At 43.6% G+C, this 19,948-nt stretch overlaps 1 protein-coding gene and 1 long non-coding RNA gene across 2 annotated transcripts in view; both read right to left on the reverse strand.

The window, feature by feature from the left end:
- fcho1 (FCH and mu domain containing endocytic adaptor 1) overlaps positions 1-19,948 on the reverse strand; it is an 83,550-nt gene that overhangs the window by 43,324 nt on the left and 20,278 nt on the right. The gene's annotated exons all lie outside the window — the stretch shown is intronic.
- On the reverse strand, positions 16,716-19,730 carry LOC130108935 (uncharacterized). Its single transcript, XR_008809951.1, has 3 exons — positions 19,720-19,730; positions 18,086-18,206; positions 16,716-16,816 (listed from the first exon to the last, which is right to left on the reverse strand). It is a non-coding gene; the product is annotated as an uncharacterized LOC130108935 (long non-coding RNA).

Here is a 19,948-nt window from a genome sequence, read left to right on the forward strand (position 1 = left end):
GTGAGGCTTCTTTATTGTATGTACGTGGGTTTTCAGAATTTCACCCTGGGTGGCTGTCTGCAAGCGCTTACACTGTTCAGCAGCCGTGATCATGTTAGTCCTCCATTTACTTGTATATTTACATTTACCAAAGGTTAGCAGAAACGTGGGACAGATGATTCAACAGTGACAAAACTCAAGAGCCATCTCATTCTCAAAAGCAGGGTTCCCTCGCATAAGTCATTTACCTGCAACTAGCAATCCCCACTAGTTACAATCACACAGCTTAACTTTAATCTCAGCATTCCAAAAAAAAAAAAAAGGCCTGACTGGGGGGCGTCCGGGTAGCATAGCAGTCTATTCTTTTGCTTACCAACACAGGGATCGCCAGTTCGAATCCCCATATTACCTCCGGCTTGGTCAGGCGTCCCTACAGACACAATTGGCTGTGTCCGCGGGTGGGAAGCTGGATGTGGGTATGTGTCCTGGTCGCTGCACTAGCACCTCTCACGCGCTACGTTCCCCTGGCGAAACTCCTCACTGTCAGGTGAAAAGAAGCAGCTAGCGACTCCACATGTATCGGAGGAGGCATGTGGTAGTCTGCAGCCCTCCCCGGATCTGCAGAGGGGGTGGAGCAGCGACCGGGACGGCTCGGAAGAGTGGGGTGATTGACAAAGTACAATTGGGGGTGAAAAGGGGGGGGGGGGAGAAGCCCGACTGACCGAGACAGCTTTGTCAAAAATAGCATCTCATTCCTTGAAACACATATTTTAGTCAACAGAGGGCCCTTTCTAGGCTGTCCGTCCAAACAGATAGACAGCTGTTTCTCAAGGCCTATAAATATTTTACTTGATGAGCACAGACAACTTCACATGTAGAAAGGGTATGGCTGAAATGCCAGCCAGGGGCCCCACACACACCCACCCACACACCCACACACCCACACACACACACACACACAGGCTGTTTGGGGAGGGCTCTCTGGCAGCCAGCAGCGGAAAGCTGAAGACAGGTTGATGACATGTGGGCTCATCCATGCATGACCTGACAGAATACAAGCCCGACTGCCAGGCAATGCAGATGAAATCAACAGAAGACATGTTCGGTTCCTGTTATTCATCACAGACTGTGACTCTGCATAAATAAGCAGCAAACAAACAAGGTTTAGCAAGCTACTTGAAGCTTTTATGATCAAGATATTCAAAATTAATTACACTTTGCTTTCTGCAAATGGGATAAGATTTTGCAGGTTTATAACCTTTACTTCTTTCATTGTTGCTTGTTGTTTCTTAAAGCGAATCAGGCAAAATAATCTTGAAAGGAGCATTTTTTTTGTTACGTCATTAAACATCCAAATAAGCTTCATTATGCTTCATAAGATTTAGACATACTACATAATTTTTGCAGTGTACTGATAAGAAATGTGCCATTAGCCTTGTCTCTATGGATGCAGGCCAACTATAGGTCTATTTTTTACTCTGCTCCCAAGTCTACAATCTGCTCTACTATGTGGTGATACCATCATCCAGTCTAGTCTTTATTTCTCCACACCTGCAGTATATCTTGCTGAAACTCTACCCTGGGCACAGAAAGGGACAAACACACACACACACAACCACATACACACACCTCCCTGCGGTTGACTCACCACCTGTGCAACACTGTCAGCAGGTTAGCCTATACTCCATATTCAAATATATCTTAACCATAGACTGTTATCATATTGTTAAAAACGGTTTAGCACCTGATAACTACTGAGCTGTTAGTGACATGAAAAAGCAAACAAGCGCTGAACAGCTTAACATTTTCAAACAAGCTCACCCATGTCAAGAATTATGTGCATGAGATGGCATGAATCATAAGCAATGCATACACTATAAAGATATTATAACGTTGACTTTTACATTAACTCTTCTAAATATTATTTTCCCATTGTTAAATTATTTTACTTTATTCACCGGTGGACTCGGGGTGGGGTGCCACAATGTTTAAAAAAAAAAAAAGCCACAAAAGTGCCCTCTTGGATGCCCCTATGGTAGAATAAAACATGATAAAGTGCACTCTAAGGTGGTCAACTCTGCAAGATAACGTGATATAATGCTCTCTAGGGTGCCTTTCCAGTAGGCTTGTGCCGACTGGCGATCAGATCGTCTATCGACGATTGAAGGGATGATCGATCGATGATTAGTTTTTCCAATCAAGGCGACTTTAACTTAACTTACTCTCAGAACTAAAATTTTATGAAAATAATCTCTAGAATCTGCACCCCACTGTGCATTTAGAGAGGCTTCTGGTGGAGTGGCATGTCCGCCCGCTGAGCTCCGTTAATCAGCACCAGTGAGGGATGAATTTTAATTCCTTAAATTACTAACCAGTTTTCCATCTCTTTTCCATGGTTCTGAACCCCGCATCTCCGTTCTCCATATGCCTGCTCACCAACACTTTGCTCCGCGCTCCATAAGAGTAGTTACCATTATGGACAATGATTTGGATTGGGATATTTACGATAATGTTAAAGGGAACATGATACTGTGATATCGTCACACCAAGCAGACATACAAGACTCTTTTTTTTCTCTCTTTTCTTTTTAAAAGAAGCCATTGTTTGAATAGAGATTTTTATTAAATAGATTTTTTAATGTTTATTTAAATAGAATGTTCACACTCTTTCATAATGTTTAGTCACATAACTGTAACTGCATTGCTTGCAGAAAGCTTAAAGTTTTGATTATTTCCAAGCTCCATCAGATGCTGAACCACACTCAAGATGATTATTCAAATTCTTTAATCCAAATTGAATTCTAACTTCAATTTAAAAAAATGCTAAACAAAGAATAAATTATTTAATAAAAATGAATAAATTTACTACCACCACACTACTTTCTTTGACACCGAGCCCAAGTCCTCCATGCTGGCATTTCACTGGTTCACTGTGATGTAATTCCCCCCACCCCCTGGTGATCAGATCGCCTATCAGCAATCTCGAGTAGCCACGATTGGACCATATCCCAACCCTACCTTTCCAGTGGACAAAACGTGATGAAGTGCCCTCTAGGGTGCCCTTCCAGTAAACGCTGTATGCGCTGGCGCCCCACTGCAAATAGCTGGTGCCCTTTTTATTTTTTATGCCCCTGTCCAACAGCGTGAGTCCGCCACTTTAGCTACTTATAAATGTGCCAGAAGAACTGACTGTGTCATATGTTAGGCCTAGGCCTATGTTAACCTTAGTTCAAGTTCAACTTTATCGTCATATGTATTTAGAATACAACGAATTATTGTGCTCTGCCCCCCTCAAAAAAAACAAACACTACAGACCTACCATAGACTATGTACACATGAATTCATACATTACACAATACACAGTACACAATAACGCAGCAATGTAAGGTGCATATGGGTGCGTCAGCTGTTCAGCATCCTGACTGCCTGGTGAAAGAAACCATTACTGAGATGGGTGGTGTTGTGTGATTTGACACTCCGGTAATGTTTTTTAGATGGAAGGAGCGAGGACACAACATGAGCGGGGTAGCTGGTGTCCCTAATGGTGCTTCGGGCTTTCCTTTTGCAGCAAGTGGTGTCAATAAATATGATGAAGTTGTGGTCGTTCCACGCCAGTGATTTTTGCTGCTGTCTTTACAATCCTCTGAAGCAGTCTGCCGTCCTGAGCAGTCAGGTTGCCAAACCACCCTGTGAGACTGCCTCTCAAGACACTCTCCATGGTAATGCCATAGACGCCTCAGAAAACAGTCTCTGCTGCGCCTTCTTCAGGATGCAACTGGTGTTGAGAGGCCATGTGAGGGTGTCTGTAATGTGTAAACCAAGAAATCTAAACCTGTCCACAATTTCAACAGATGACTCATTGATGGAAATAGGAATGGGATTTTCTCTTGATCTTTCTAAACTCAAGAATGATTTCTTTTGTCTTATTGACATTTAGAGAGAGGTTGTTATCATGGTACCATATGGTTAAATCTTCCACTTCCCTCCTATAGGCCGTCTCATCACTGTCGTTTATTAGTTCAATCACTGTGGTGTCACCTGCGAATTTAATGATGCTGCTGTCGTCGTATTTGGCAACACAGTCGTGTGTAAACAGACTGCACAATAGGGGACTGAGACAGCATCCCTGAGGTGTGCTGGTCCTAAGAGCTAATGTGGACGAGTATGCTTTCCCTGTTCTCACAGTCTGGGGCCTGCCTGTCAGCCAATCACAGATAAGAGTTGCCCAGACCAAGACCTCTGAGTTTCAACACCAGTTTGCATGGTACAACTGTATTAAAAGCAAAACTGTAATCAATAAACAACATCATTCAGAAATAGATATTTTTCTTTTCAAGGTGTACTGAAGCAGTATCAATGCCAGACAGTGCCACGAAAGCTAGAATGGAAATGCTCAGTGTTAACGCCATGCTTTTTTTATCCATTTAGCTAAATAGAAATGCTCTCAAACTGCAAAAGAGAGTAAACCCAGGTTAGTTTTTTACACAGAACAACCCAAAGAAACCTTCTTTTTTTTTAAACTGAGACAGTCAGGTAATGAAACATCTATGCAGTGATCAACTGTGCTCCTTTTCCTGACAAAGAAATGTGCTGCAGTTAATTGGTGAGCACAGCTCCCAACTCCAAGGGCTGTATTGTGGGATAGAAATAAAACTGCTGGGCAAAAGTTGCATAATGTTGCTTTAAGAAACTGCTTATCGACTCGTGTAACCACGCCTCGGAGGGAATCCAGATCATCAAGGAAAACAAAAACTGAACAGAGAATCAGCATGTGATGAAGGTATGACAGATAATTCACCACTGCAGCTGACAGCACAACCGAACCTGTGTCTGTATGTGTGAGTGGGCAGATGATTGCAGAGAGAACATGATGATACACTTTGAGGCGTGCTAAACAACCCAGCGGGTACACTTTTTTATACTATGCCGTTCCATTTTTTCCCTTTATTTTTAGCGAGCAAAAGGCCCACTGAAATTCTTACTAAAGTGTTTCACATTTGGTGAGTAAGCTAATTTATGTCTAATATGACCCCCCCTCACCTACTGTCCACCCTTGTCTGTGTCTGCCTGTGTGTGTGTGTGTGTGTGTGTGTGTGTGTGTGTGTGTGTGTGTGTGTGTGTGTGTGTGTATCTCTCCCTCTCTCTCACACACACACAATTAGGATGACCGTTTTGGTCATGCCCAACAGCGCTCATTACCATGACAATGATTGGAGCATTGATAGAGCGGAGGAGAGGCGCGGACGGCTGGCGTAGTGAGGTGTAAAATCTTTGTAGGGCAATTCAAACAAGTTTCTCATGTGATCTCAGACTTCTGAGTAAATCTTTCACAACTGTGTTGAGCAATAATGGGGAGCGAGGGAGATATTAAAAATCTATCAAGGGGAATGGTGAAGGACAGGGAATTTGTTAATTCGATTCATTTTCCCTCGCAATCCAGATTAACCCCGATGCTGCCAAAGGGGATAAAGTCGCCATTCATCCCCTAATTAAATCAGTTCCCATTATGGTATTCAGGTCCAAAAACGTTTACAAATTCTAAGGAGGCAGTCCTTGTCTTGGTTCACTGGTAGGCAAATCACATGACCTTATAGGCTTTATTGTATATGTATGCATACACTGATGAGCCAAAACATAATGACCACCTGCTTAATATGCCGTTTGTCCTCTGTGTGCTGCCAAAAAAGCACTAACCCATTGAGTTCCGCATGAACTCCACAAGACCCCTGAAGGTGTCCTGTGGTATCTGGCACCAAAACTATTAGCAGCAGATCCTTCAAGTCTGGTTAGCTGTGAGGTGGAGCCACCATGGATCGAACTTGTCGGTCCAGCACATCCTACAGATGCTCAATCAGATTGAGAGCTGGAGAATTTGGAGGCCAGCGCAACACCTTGGAACACATCATTATGTTCCTCAAACCTTTTCCAAACAATGTGTGCAGTATGGCAGGGTGCGTTATCCTGCTAAAAGAGGCCCCTGCTATCAGGGATTACCGCTGCCACGAAGGAGTGTACCTGGTCTGCAATGACGTTTAGTGGCACATGTCAAATTGACATCCACATGAATGGCTGGGCCCAGAGCTTCCCAGCAGAACTCTGTCCACAGCATCACATTCCCTCCACCAGCTTGTCGTCTTCCCACAGTGCATCCTGGTGCCATCACTTCCCCAGGTAAACAGCGCACACATACACAGCCATCCATGTGCTCTAAAAGAAAATGGGACTCATATGACCAGGCAATCTTCTTCCATTGCTCCAAGGTCCAGTTCCGACGCTTGTGTGCCCACTGTAGGCGCTTTTGACGGTGGACATGGGTCATCATGGGCACTCTGAATGCTATGTGGCTCCGGAGCCCCATACGCAGCAGGGTGCGAAGCACTGTGTGTTGTGACACATTCCTCCTGTAACTAATGTTAAAATTTTCTGTAACTTGTGCCACGGTAGACCTTTGGTCAGTTCGGACCAGATGGGATAGCCTTCGTTGCCCTTGCACATCGATGAGCCTTGGGTGCCCAACACCCTATCGCCGGTTTGTGGTTTGTCCCTCCTCAGACCACTGTCGGTAAGTAGGTCAAAGTTGCTAAGGTTTTTACTCCTGCCCATTTCTCATGCATCCAACAAGACTATGAGAACTGATTATTCGCTTACCATCTTATCTACCCAGACCTTGACATGTGCCCATGTTTGGAGATGATCAACGTTATTGGGTTCACCTGTGAGTGGTCATGTTTTAGCTCATCAGTGTGTGTGTGTGTGTGTGTACACGAACACACACTTCATATGCATCTGTGGGAGCTAACTGCCTTTACTTGATTTTAATCAGATGTATTTTCAGTCTCCCTCTCAGCCATGTACACTGCTAACTGCAGTTAGGAAATCTGGCCTGAACTTAAAACTGGGCTGTACTTACAAGGGCTTAGTTCATAGGAGGTCTACGAGGATAAATAAAGATCTGTCTGATTCATTTAGCCCCTATGTGTCCACCTTAATTGGCTAAGTGGTGTTATTGACCGCAGCAAGATTGAAGACATGAGGGGCTAGGAGAAGAGGGATGGTAAGTAGAGGACATCAATCACTGTTAGCCACTATAACGGCCTAAATGAGGGGAAATGTCCATGGTTCAGTCTTTGGATGCTAAAGCACCATTGGTGTCATTTGGTTTACTTACTTTCTTACCAAAGTTGTGTGGACAATATAAAGTTATAGAGAAAGTGATACTTTCAAAAGTGCTGTGTACTGTAGAAGGGTGACTACAAAACATTTTATGTGAGACTAATAGTAACTTCAGTTTGGTAATCTATTCCGAGCATTCAGCTGTTCTGCTTGGCTTAGGCTTTACACCACGGTAAGGTAACTGCTCATTTTTTTGACAAAGCAGTTTCTAAGGCCTGGCAGTTTGAGTCTGAGGGGATCTGATATCTAAAGACATTCTTGTGCTGTGGTGCAGGGAGTCGTACAGGCAGGTGGTCATGAAGTCATATGAAAGTCTTGTAATGGAGGTCCTACCAGACCAGAAAACAACAGAAGACAGCTCTGGCCCCAAGTGGTCATCAGCTGACACACTCAAACCAACACAATCACAGAGAAGGTCACCGTTTTTGACAACTACAAGATTATCACCTTAGACCAGCAATAAAAGATTAATTCATTAAATAGGTCTAAAATACATTAAATGGGTGTAAAATGGTCAGTTTCTTTAGAGAACAACCTTCTTTAAATTCCACATAGTGCACCAACATAATTTTCATCAGAGAAAAATTAGTAAGTAATCAATCCACCAGCCAGTTAGGCAACTTGCCAGTCAATCAGCCAGCCAAATTAGTAGTCTGTCAGTGGCATGAGAGAGAGTTTAGCTGACTCCTAGAGGTTTTTCTGCTGATTGTGCAGGTTGCGCTGAATGGACAGTCCCATGGCAGAGCTGTCGGTAAGAGCAGAGGCAGGTATCACAGTCCAGCATCACCAATGGCTGCAAATTAATTTTGAGGATGTATTATTGTGATGTATCTGATAAGGATCCCTAGATTTTACACTTCAAGTGTGGATTTACACATTTTTTCACCCAAATTTTTGTTAAGATGGCAACTATTTAATATCTCTCTCTCTCTCTCTCTCTCTCTCTCTCTCTCTCTCTCAACAGACATACATAGGCTAGCACCTATTGTGTACCCACAGTAGGAAATAGTTGTAACACTGATTAGAACTGGGAATACCCCTCAGTTCAGGGTGAAGTGCTGAAGCATGGCACAGTCACACAATGAGTCCCCTAGTGGAGCAGTCAAAGCACCTCATGACACACTCAGCAGCACACTGCTACAGCTTGCCCAGCATCACACTCACACTCACACACACACAGACACACACAAAAAGGCAAGAATGAACAGAATGTGCACGCTCGTGCACCGAATGAATGCTCAAAGACAAAACATACACACATTTGGAGATTCGTGTTGAACATGTACACACACACACACACACATACAGACAGACATAGGAGGCTACACATGCAAATTCACACAGGCACAAACACACACAGAAAGCTTTGTGAGGCTGCCTCCACCCCAAGCTTTATTACCCTGCACCATAGCAAACAAGCCATTTGCATCTGCTCTCAACAGACCTGAAGGCAAATTCTCTGAAATATCCTTTTATGTGACGGGACACTGAGCCCCTATCATCGGTGCTATTAATCTACTCTGGCTAAGCACGGAACAGATCTACAAGGAGTGGCTGAGAGAAACAACAACAATGACAAGGGTGATGAGTGGTGGGGTTGGGAGGGGTAGTGGAGAATGAGAGGCAGCGGGTGCAGGGATGGAGAAAAGCGAGGCAGATAGAACCAGGGAGAATGGGCGAGAGATGAAGAGAAGGTGGAGTTTGCATTTTGTGCAGGTACAATAATAAGCATTTCATCCCTAAAACAGAACGCCTTGACCCAGGGTGACAGAGAGGAGAAAACGCTAGCACCATTAAATGTGTGTGTGTGTGTGTGTGTGTGTGTGTGTGTGTGTGTGTGTGTGTGTGTGTGTGTGTGTGTGTGTGTGTTCCTCCTGGATCGCCACCTTGCTATGGTGGGGAAGCTTGCATGTACTAATAATCCCAACAGCCATACCGTCCAGAGCTTGGCTCCTGGTAGGGTCACTCAAGGCAGATAGGTCAAGGGGGAGGTTCCAGATGAAGTGCGATCCAACAAAGACCTCAACAGCGGAACTGGCGAAAGATGTAGGCGGATGAAGGCTGCAACAGAGGGTGATCCCCAATAGTCTTGGTTCTCCATGCCATTGGACTCTGGCCACCCTATACCAAGACCGTGTGGTGGCTGCAGGCGCACCAGCTACTCCATGTAAAAAGCTGTCACGCACAGGTGTCCTCCCATAAGGATCCCACAAGGACCAAGAAGGAGGACAGTCATACTCGACCCCAAGTGACCGCCGATGATGATGATGATGATGATGGTGTGTGTGTGTGTGTGTGTGTGTGTGTGTGTGTGTGTGTGTGTGTGTGTGTGTGTGTGTGTGTGTGTGTGTGTGTGTGTGTGTGTGAGACATTACGGGAAGATGCAGCTGAAGGATGAGAAATTCCTTCAGCTGGCAGAAAACAGTGTTAATCATTGCTGAATAGCAATAACCCTGATGACTGTTGTTTTTGTTTAACTTACTGACAACTATGGGGATAGTGGTAATTGCACTGGTGTTTGAGGCCTCAAATTCCTAGAGATCCCCTTGAAATGTAAAACTAAAAAATGATTCCCCAACTGTGTCAGTGCCTTCCCTGCTGCAAAGCAAAAAAACATGGTTGATCCTGGCTTTTAGCTATTGATGTTGCTGTACCTATTGGCAAAAGACTTCTACCAGGGGTGTGCTAGTCAGCATCACATGGAGTAGATGTGTTTTTCCAGCGCTCCTCTCCATACTCAAAATAATTGGGTCACTCACTTAATACTGCCCCTACTACTTTCGGCTGCTCCCATTAAGGGTCATCACAGCGGATCATCCGTTTCCATCTCTTCCTGTCCTCTGCATCTTCCTATGTCATGCCAGCCACCACCTGGATATCCTTACTCACCACATCCATAAACCTCCTCTTTGGCCTTCCTCTTTTCCTCTTCTCCAGAGAAGATGGTGGCATGAATTCACGTTTGCAGCAGCCTCAACCAGTACCAGAGTGGGAAGATGGAGGCACGAACTTACGTTTACGGTGGCCTCACCCAGTACAGTCCATGCAGTGTCTTTGTCCATGTCTGCGTCAAAGTTTGTGTCTTCGTTTGATGGCTGGGAGATCTGGCGCTGGATCGGCTGGGAGAGCTTGGTCTGCTGCATCCTGTGGGCCCAGGGACCACAGCCCTGCCTGGAGCTGCGCCCGAAGAATAAACACTGAAGGCCATCTGACAGGACACGGAAGCGGGGCAGGCTGAACTAACTGCAAGCCCATGCAGACCGGCAGTTCCGACAACACAGAGGGTGGGCTGGCGGCGGCCTCGCCTAGAGTTGATTGTGTTTTTGGTGTGTGGGGAGGTGTGTCGAAGGTGTCAGGCTGAGAGAGCTGGTGTTGCGTCGGCTGGGGGAACCTGGTCTGCTGTGTCCAGTGGGCCCAGGGACCGTGGCCCTGCCTGGAGCTACGCCCTGAGGAAGAAACACTGAGGGCGGTCTGGTAGGACATGGAAGCAGGGCAGGCTAAGCTAACTGCTGGCCCATGCAGAGCGGCAGTTCCGACAGTCATCCTGGTGTTCGCTCTCTTGCACAATGAATTTATATATATATATATATATATATATATATATATATATATATATATATATATATATATATATACACTACCGTTCAAAAGTTTGGGATCACCCAAACAATTTTGTGTTTTCCATGAAAAGTCACACTTATTCACCACCATATGTTGTGAAATGAATAGAAAATAGAGTCAAGACATTGACAAGGTTAGAAATAATGATTTGTATTTGAAATAAGATTTTTTTTACATCAAACTTTGCTTTCGTCAAAGAATCCTCCATTTGCAGCAATTACAGCATTGCAGACCTTTGGCATTCTAGCTGTTAATTTGTTGAGGTAATCTGGAGAAACTGCACCCCACGCTTCCAGAAGCAGCTCCCACAAGTTGGATTGGTTGGATGGGCACTTCTTTGAGCAGATTGAGTTTCTGGAGCATCACATTTGTGGGGTCAATTAAACGCTCAAAATGGCCAGAAAAAGAGAACTTTCATCTGAAACTCGACAGTCTATTCTTGTTCTTAGAAATGAAGGCTATTCCATGCGAGAAATTGCTAAGAAATTGAAGATTTCCTACACCGGTGTGTACTACTCCCTTCAGAGGACAGCACAAACAGGCTCTAACAGGTACTATTTAATGAAGATGCCAGTTGGGGACCTGTGAGGCGTCTGTTTCTCAAACTAGAGACTCTAATGTACTTATCTTCTTGCTCAGTTGTGCAACGCGGCCTCCCACTTCTTTTTCTACTCTGGTTAGAGCCTGTTTGTGCTGTCCTCTGAAGGGAGTAGTACACACCGGTGTAGGAAATCTTCAATTTCTTAGCAATTTCTCGCATGGAATAGCCTTCATTTCTAAGAACAAGAATAGACTGTCGAGTTTCAGATGAAAGTTCTCTTTTTCTGGCCATTTTGAGCGTTTAATTGACCCCACAAATGTGATGCTCCAGAAACTCAATCTGCTCAAAGAAGTGCCCATCCAACCAATCCAACTTGTGGGAGCTGCTTCTGGAAGCGTGGGGTGCAATTTCTCCAGATTACCTCAACAAATTAACAGCTAGAATGCCAAAGGTCTGCAATGCTGTAATTGCTGCAAATGGAGGATTCTTTGACGAAAGCAAAGTTTGATGTAAAAAAAATCTTATTTCAAATACAAATCATTATTTCTAACCTTGTCAATGTCTTGACTCTATTTTCTATTCATTTCACAACATATGGTGGTGAATAAGTGTGACTTTTCATGGAAAACACAAAATTGTTTGGGTGATCCCAAACTTTTGAACGGTAGTGTATATATATATATATATTTACATATATAGACATATCTATTGTCTTGTGTTGCACTGCTGTGGGCTGGGAGAAACGATGTGTCGTTTGTTTCATGTGCGCAGGTGCATGGAATAAAATGACAAATAAATGTTCCTGATTCCTGGCAGCTCCATATTCAGCATCCTTCTTCCAATATACCCAGCATCTCTCCTCCTCACATGTCCAAACCATCTCAATCTTGTCTCCCTTGCTTTGTCTCCAAACCGTCCAACCTGAGTTGTCCCTCTAATATCTACTACTACTACTACTACTACTACTACTACAGGGTTCTTACACTTTTTCACCAATGATTTTCCAAGACTTCTCCATGACTTCTCCAAAACCTTTTACTGAATTTCCATGACCAAAATAAATTATTTTATCTCAATGGGACCACCGAAAACTAATTATCGTAACACTAAGTAAAATTAGGTTTACATCTGAAATGTATGGTGCCTCTCTAAAACAAAAAAAACACCAGACAGGCACACTTAGATACATTTTCTCATATTTTAATTCCAACGGTTTAACATTTTTGTCAGTGTCTCGAAAGATAAAAATGCCATCACATTTTCTGTCAGAGATAAACAGAGAGAAATAGTGCATTGGAGTGGGTAGGAATGCCAGTGCTAACTACTGATTACTCAGTAATCAGTACATGAGTTGTCAATATAAAAAAAAGACATAACATAAATTAAATAAATCTTCCAAAATTAACTTCCACTCCTAAAACTAGAGACGGAATATGCCAAGTCTGGAACTCAATGTGTAGTCTTTAGTCTTTACTTCTGCTCCATCCCACCGCCTCACACGTAAATCCATTTGTTTGGACTGCAAATGGTGGTTTAGGCTTTTGTCAAACAGCACTACATATGCCTTTTGTTGGGACACTTCTGACAGTAAGATTCTTTTAAAGTGCGGAGCAAGCCCAAAAGTGCAGACATAGGAACACTTGTTCTCACCACAGGTAAATTTCGCTGCAATCTGGCTGTCCGGGAACATGGCGGCGAAAACACAGGTCGTGTCCTTGGATGACTTGAATGAGTAGTGTGAATTCATGATTTTTAGTGCCCACAGTATCTCCGCTTTGAGGACTTCATTTTTTGCAGAAACGTCCAAAGTTGTCTGCTTTGTTGCTGTGGAAACTGTAGTAGTGTTGCTGGATGTCCTCACAGCGTCCGCGTTCATAAACTCACCTATGGGTATTGCACTGCTAGCAACTGCGGCTACAGTCTTGTGTTTTTTCCCATTCAAGTGGCTAACAAGCAGTGTCTTTTGCCAGCCATAATTGGTATTTACCCTTAAAAAGCCATCTATTATTGAAGCTGCACTTCCCTGGCATTTTGTCGAAATCGTCCGTTTGCTAGCAGAAGCAACTCCAGGCTAGTGGGCGTGCCTGCAGTTCCTAGGCGCTTGCACGCCGCATGCCCAGTAACACAGACTGAGCCAGACTGAATAAACTTTTCACACCACCAAAATATCACGACGATCCGTGGCAATTTACAGTTTACAGTTCCCGCACCCCCAATGAAAATCTTAGCATCTTCAATTCTGCCAGCTCCAGCTGCACCTCCTGCTTTTTCGTCAGTGCCACCGTCTCTAAACCATACAACACAGCTGGTCTCACTAAATCGATCTAAATCTGCAGAAGGCTCTCTGACCCACCTTTTCTGAACATGCCCAAAACTGTATTGTTTTTGGTGTGACATATTCAAGTGGTTCTCTTGACATGTACGGCTTTGTGTTTGAACCTGATCCAGAGAATGTTGTGGGTTGTTATTCTATGTTAAGTACACAGAGCACCACGATGCCAGTCAAATTCCATGTATGTGCAAACCTACATGGCCAATAAACATAATTCTGATTCTGAGAATGCACTATGTGGGTTTTCTCTTTCCCTACTAAACCACAGTATCTCCATGCAAAGTACCATTATGTAAGGAATGGTAATCACAAAGAAAGTAATTTTAAGGCCCTGGAAGTCAGATACTGTGCCTCAGTTTAAGACGTGGTTAACTGAGATCACTGGCATATTACATATAGTGAGTGTTCTATATGACACGATGGCCAATCTTAATACATTTTCTGATATATGGCGGCCATTTTCTGGATTATCTTGCTCCGCACGACGCTGAACTTGACCAGCAACAAAATATAGTGTGCCGTCCACCCGTCTCATTGAGTGCTTGTGCCAGTGTTGTAGTCGAGTCACTAAACCTTGAGTCCGAGTCGAGTCTCGAGTCCCCAGTGTTCGAGTCCAAGTCCAAGTCCGAGTCCCCAAATAAAATTCGAGTCGAGTCCGAGTCGAGTCCCCATTACCTGAGTCCGAGTCAAGTCCCTATTGCCCTAGTCCGAGTCATCAAGGTTGAGTCTGAGTCGAGTTCCAAGATGGCTCCAGTGATCCACTCGGGCACAGTCAAAGATCTGACATACAAATAAAAAAGGTCTACATTAAACAAAAATGACACAGCTGTCACCATTTCAAAGGGAGTTTATTTACTTTGTGACACGATAGCCAAACAAATGCACACCCACACACTCGCACACATGCACGCGCAAGCATGCGCGCACACACACATTTTTAGAACAGTCTGAATTTCTTTGACATTCTGAACACTGGATGTGCTTCAAAACACATTGATAGCTGTGAATAGCATGATATTAGCAAATGGTGGAAACAGTATAGAGAAGTAAGTTCCACAGCATACAATACATTCATAAAAACTAGTCAAAAGACATTGTCTCTCAGGAATAGTTAGGAACAAAAGGCTGGTGGCACTAGTTTTAAGCATACATGTTGCATTTCAAAAACATAAGATCTGACAGCATGGAACTACTCAACCTTGCACGGTGAGGCCTCATCAAAATGCCTCCATGACTAAATACCCTTTCAATGGGCCCACTGGAGGCAGGGGTAGAGAATACCTGTGTGGCAATCTGATAGAGGGTAGGGAATTTGGATTTGTTTTGCTGCCAAAACCTGAGGCACGGGACTGAGTCAGAGTCCTGCTCAGCGATCAAGTTGAGGTATGCAGTCAACTGAGCCTGGCCAGACGGCTTCTTCTCGGTGGAGGAGGGAGTCCTCCTATAGTGGGAGAACATTCTCAACAGCTTCTCAGGAGGACACTCTGAAAGTTCACCTTCCCCTGGTCCTGTTGCTTCCGCTGCATCTGCTGTTGATACCACTTGCTTGTCACCCTCTGCCTTTATATACTCTGAAATGAGAGGGGGCATGGGGGACTCATTACAAATATGTTATTGACTAGGCCTACATGACAAATGACACACCTATGTGCTTTATTGTAACACCTTCAATGATATAAACATCACAACAATCAAATAGTTAATCACTTAACTAACATTAATCAAAACATTTCTCACCTTTGATCTCAGTCTTCAGCACATCTTTGATGTCACTGTCCAGCTGCACATCATGTTCTAGCCGCTGGAAGCCAAATGCTGGGTCCAACACAGATGCTATGAAGTAGGCATTGGTGAAAGGAAATTTGGTGGGGCCTCTTCCTTCAGCCGGCTCACATCCTGGTATCTTGACTGCACTGAAAACCTCTGTAAACCTTGTTTTCAAGGAGCTCTCCAGAGCTCTCACCAGAGGCCCACAGTATCTGGCTTTCCTCTTATTTCCTGCAGGTAACAGCGCAGAGTGAGGACACAGGGCACAATCACACTGACGGTGACAGTAGTCTCACCCTGAGTTAGGTTGGTTGCCTCTAAGAACGGATCAAGAACTTCGATCAGTTCTTTAAGCTGAGCATACTCTCGCGGGGATAAGATAAGGCTTTTGTGCCCCACTGATTCCAACACACTGGACAGCTTTTGCATGTCTAAATGCACATAAGCCTTCACCTGCTTCAGAGTGGAATTCCATCGTGTGGCATTCGCTGTTGGAATTGTTGCATCACCAGAACACGCTTCAAAGCAGTCTTTAAACGAGGTGCCACTGTGGAGGAGGTTGGCTGCACGGGATAGCTTTGCTAGGGTGCTTGACAGCCCACTGGTGTCTTTCAGACCATCTTTTATGACCAACTGCAGTGAATGTGTGAAGCATGATAGTCTCTGCATCTTACAGTTCTCAGCCAAATTGTCATTGACTGTCTGTTGATCTTCAGGCATCAGGTCTTGCCATATTTCATCATCCTCCTCAAATGTGCTGGGATCATGAGCTTCAGCATCACAAGGATCCTCTAGGGGAAAGCTGGCCTGGAAAGCTTTTCTCATGTTGGATGCACTGTCAGTTATGACAAAGTTGATCTTGTCCTTAATCAGGTATTCTTCAGCACAGCATTCAAACATCATTGCAATCTTCTCTCCTGAGTGTTTCCCATGCACTCTTTTGCAGGAAAGAAGATATGACTGAAGGCTGAGTTCCTGTTTTTTTTATCCATTGCCACTGTGTGTGCTGTCACTCCAAGGAATGACCGCATCTTTCGATCACTCCAAATGTCTGTGGTAACAGCAACACTCGATGCTTCTGCCAGCTGGCTCTTTATCTGTTCTTTCTTGACTTCCACCATTCCTGGAATGGTCACAGAGGAAATTGTGGATCTTGCTATGGGCCGGTACTGAGGGTCCAGGACATGCAGCAAGTGCTTGAAGTCCTCGTTGTCAACGATGGAGAGTGGCAAGCAGCACTTAATGATTAGATCTTTTACAAGGGCATCACTTATAGCCTTCTGACGTGGATGTTTGAGGTCGTACATCCTTTGTTGTCCATCACTTAAAAATGATGTGATAGTCTTCTGACCTGGAGCAGCTGGCATCACATCTGAAGCAGTGGAGGCACGGTATTCTTGGAACCTAGGGGAAGATAGGATACACACTTTAGCTTGCTGATGCCAAACTGTTTCAAGTAATCTTTCTCACAGCAAAAAATGTGTAACGTTATAGCTATAACAATATGCAATAACAATACAAATGTTACACATTATACACATAGTGGTTTGAACCATAACCAGTTAAGTTACATATTTAGTTATCTATATAACTAACATTACCATATTAGTAGATTAACTAATGTAAACTAGCTGGATAAATAAAAAGTATGAGAAAAGATACATAATTTATGAGACTAACAGGACAGGGATTAATTAGCAAAACCCAGTCATTTAATTATTGATTTAAGTATGTTACATGCTACCTAGCTGAGCTTTAACTCTCTATCCTCCGTGAGTCTGTATGTTTATTCTGTATGGGTCAGGGAGGGTGTGATTTTGTTAGAAGACAGAGCCAGTTCATAGTACTGTTCAAAAGCTACGTCGCGCGTGTCTATTTTTAGAATTTGGCACACCCAATGCTGCATATATGCAAAGAAAAATATCCCCATATTTACAGTAGCCTATGCGGTGTCACCAATCACGATACGGTTCGGTAGTTTTCGGTACATCGGGGGGGGGGGAAATGCCACATCCGTCAAATCTCGTACCGTCTCCAGCTCTCAAGAAAACCAGTGGCGGCATCCACATTAGCTTTCTCCAATTAGTCCATTTAGCGAGTAATAGCCTACAATTATTTTTATTTGCATTGTAAAGTTGTGCACATTTTATCAACATTATTTGTGGATGCATATAGGCTAGACTTCTTCCTTCTCCGCACTTGGAGAATATTCATGGCGGAGATCTGCAATGTGCGGATTTGTTATTGCTAGTTAAGATAAATGCTAACACGGTAGTTCAGAGTGGTGTGTTTTTTCCGTTAAGTATATGCTACTTGGTAATTAGCTAAATGATAAATAGGAAAAATCCGTTTTAATCTCCCTATAACACAAAGACGCTGCGTGTTACTTACCAATTCATTAGTGAGATCGATGGCACGCTCGTACCGAAAGCGAACCGTGCTGTGACTTTTCTGTGCAATGCTGCATTAGCATTCTAACAGTAACGTTACTTAACTTACCTACACAATTTCACTTGGTTCTAGTGATATGATATACCCGCCACACCACCTAACCCAACATCTTGGACCAGTGGTTGAGTTACTTCAGAGGCTATTGTTACCGTAGCTAGATAGCTAGCTAGCTAACGTTAACTGATCACCAACCATATCATCAACTGACTGCATATCACTTACTTTTCTGGGTGCATCCTTGACAGATGTCTGTTGAAGTTTGAGGTTGTCCCGGTCTTCTCCTCAATAGTTCGTTTACATATCGAACATCTAGCAGTGATCTTGCTGGAATTTGTTGTAAAATCTGTGTAAGCAAAGCGCACAATTCGGGGCGTCTCTTTAGGCATCTTCGCGCTACTGAACATGACGGTATGCACGCCACGTGAATCCGCATGTAGGTGGAACACACGTGCCTGCCCTTACACGAAATTGAATAATGTTACAGTATTAATATAGCTATCAATATATTTTAATAGGGCCTATTATTTAAAAAAAATCTAACAAAAACCGTCTTTATCAATTAAAAAGTCAGAGTCCGGGTCTCCAACTTCCGAGTCCGAATGCAGTAAATTCGCGAGTCCGAGTCCAAGTCCGAGTCATCAGTGCTCAAGTCCAAGTCGAGTCACGAGTCATGAAAATCAGGACTCGAGTCGGACTCGAGTCCGAGTCCTGGACTCGAGTACTACAACACTGGCTTGTGCTAAGATATGTTGTGCTGGAGATGCAGAAGTGTAATTCATTATTTTCCTTAAATACGCCCCGTTTCTTTTTTGTCCTTTGTTTCTTTTCTTTTTTTGATATGGGTTTCTGTTTTCTGTACTGTATAGTACTGAGAAAAAGCCCGATCAAAATATCATTAAAAAAAAGCCTTCTACCAGCTTTGTCAGGTGTATGTGTGCTAGACACAAAATGTGCTTCTTCCTCAATTTGCGTTAATCTTCCATAGCTGCTGTGTTGAACAAAACATTGTGCGCTACATCATTTTTCTCCGTTAAGTTCTAACCAACAGTAACCTTAAAATGAGCAAGAGCAAGTGAGCTTAATGATGGTAGTAAACAGCTAGACATTTTGGCAGTGCACCATAATCATAAATAAAAGGAACATTCTCAGAACCTATTTTCACCAACTGGGATTAAATATTTGATACACAGCCATTTAAATTGGAGCCTTAACGTGGATATTGCTCCGTTTTTCCATCAGCCCAAGGCCTGTGAGCCTGGTTGAAAACTTAGCCATGAATGAAAACAGGAAATCTAATGAAATAAAATGCATTTAGATTCCCTGTGATATAAAGCTTTGGTAAAATAATCTTTATTGCAAGAGGAAACGATATTCCCCAGGACAGGCAGCGCTTTGGTTTACTGAGGTCGCACGTAATAATAATGGATTAACATTTCCTCTGTGGGCTGTGAGAACAGCTCTTTATTTTGTGAACAGGAAAATACATGCTGTAAGGAAACTTTGTGAGCAGGTGTTGAGTCCGTATGAATGTTCTTGAGCCAAAGAACAACACAAGGCTGTGTGTGACCTGTCCACAGGTGGCTCTATTACCTAATTACCTAAAGGGTTGATTTCAAGTACACAGCTGTTTGTACCACAGGTTAGACCAAGATGGTATACTCATAACTCAAGCCCAAGTATGTACACACACACACACACACACACACACACACACACACACACACACACACACACACACACACACACACACACACACACACACACTCTGCAAGAAATAAGCCTTTTACCTTTTTTAGCCAATATTTCATGGGCAGGCATTGCAGTGAAGCCTATAATATAGATGCAGTAGCACTTACACAAGTATAAATTCTCCCTCCTCATCTGCCTGCCTTCTTTCCTCTCTCTTTACCCAACTACTGTTTTCGCCTGGCTGGCACCATGCCTGGATATCTCCTTGCCTGCTTTCCCACCCCTCCTGGCCTTAAGCCATCCTGACCGCTGCATGGAGACCTGCACTACCCATGGATCACTGAAGGTCAGTTTAGCAGGCAGGAAAACAGGGAACAGGGAACAGAGTAGTACACT

This window comes from Lampris incognitus, chromosome 3, assembly GCF_029633865.1.
Source record: "Lampris incognitus isolate fLamInc1 chromosome 3, fLamInc1.hap2, whole genome shotgun sequence".
NCBI classification, from domain to species: domain Eukaryota; kingdom Metazoa; phylum Chordata; class Actinopteri; order Lampriformes; family Lampridae; genus Lampris; species Lampris incognitus.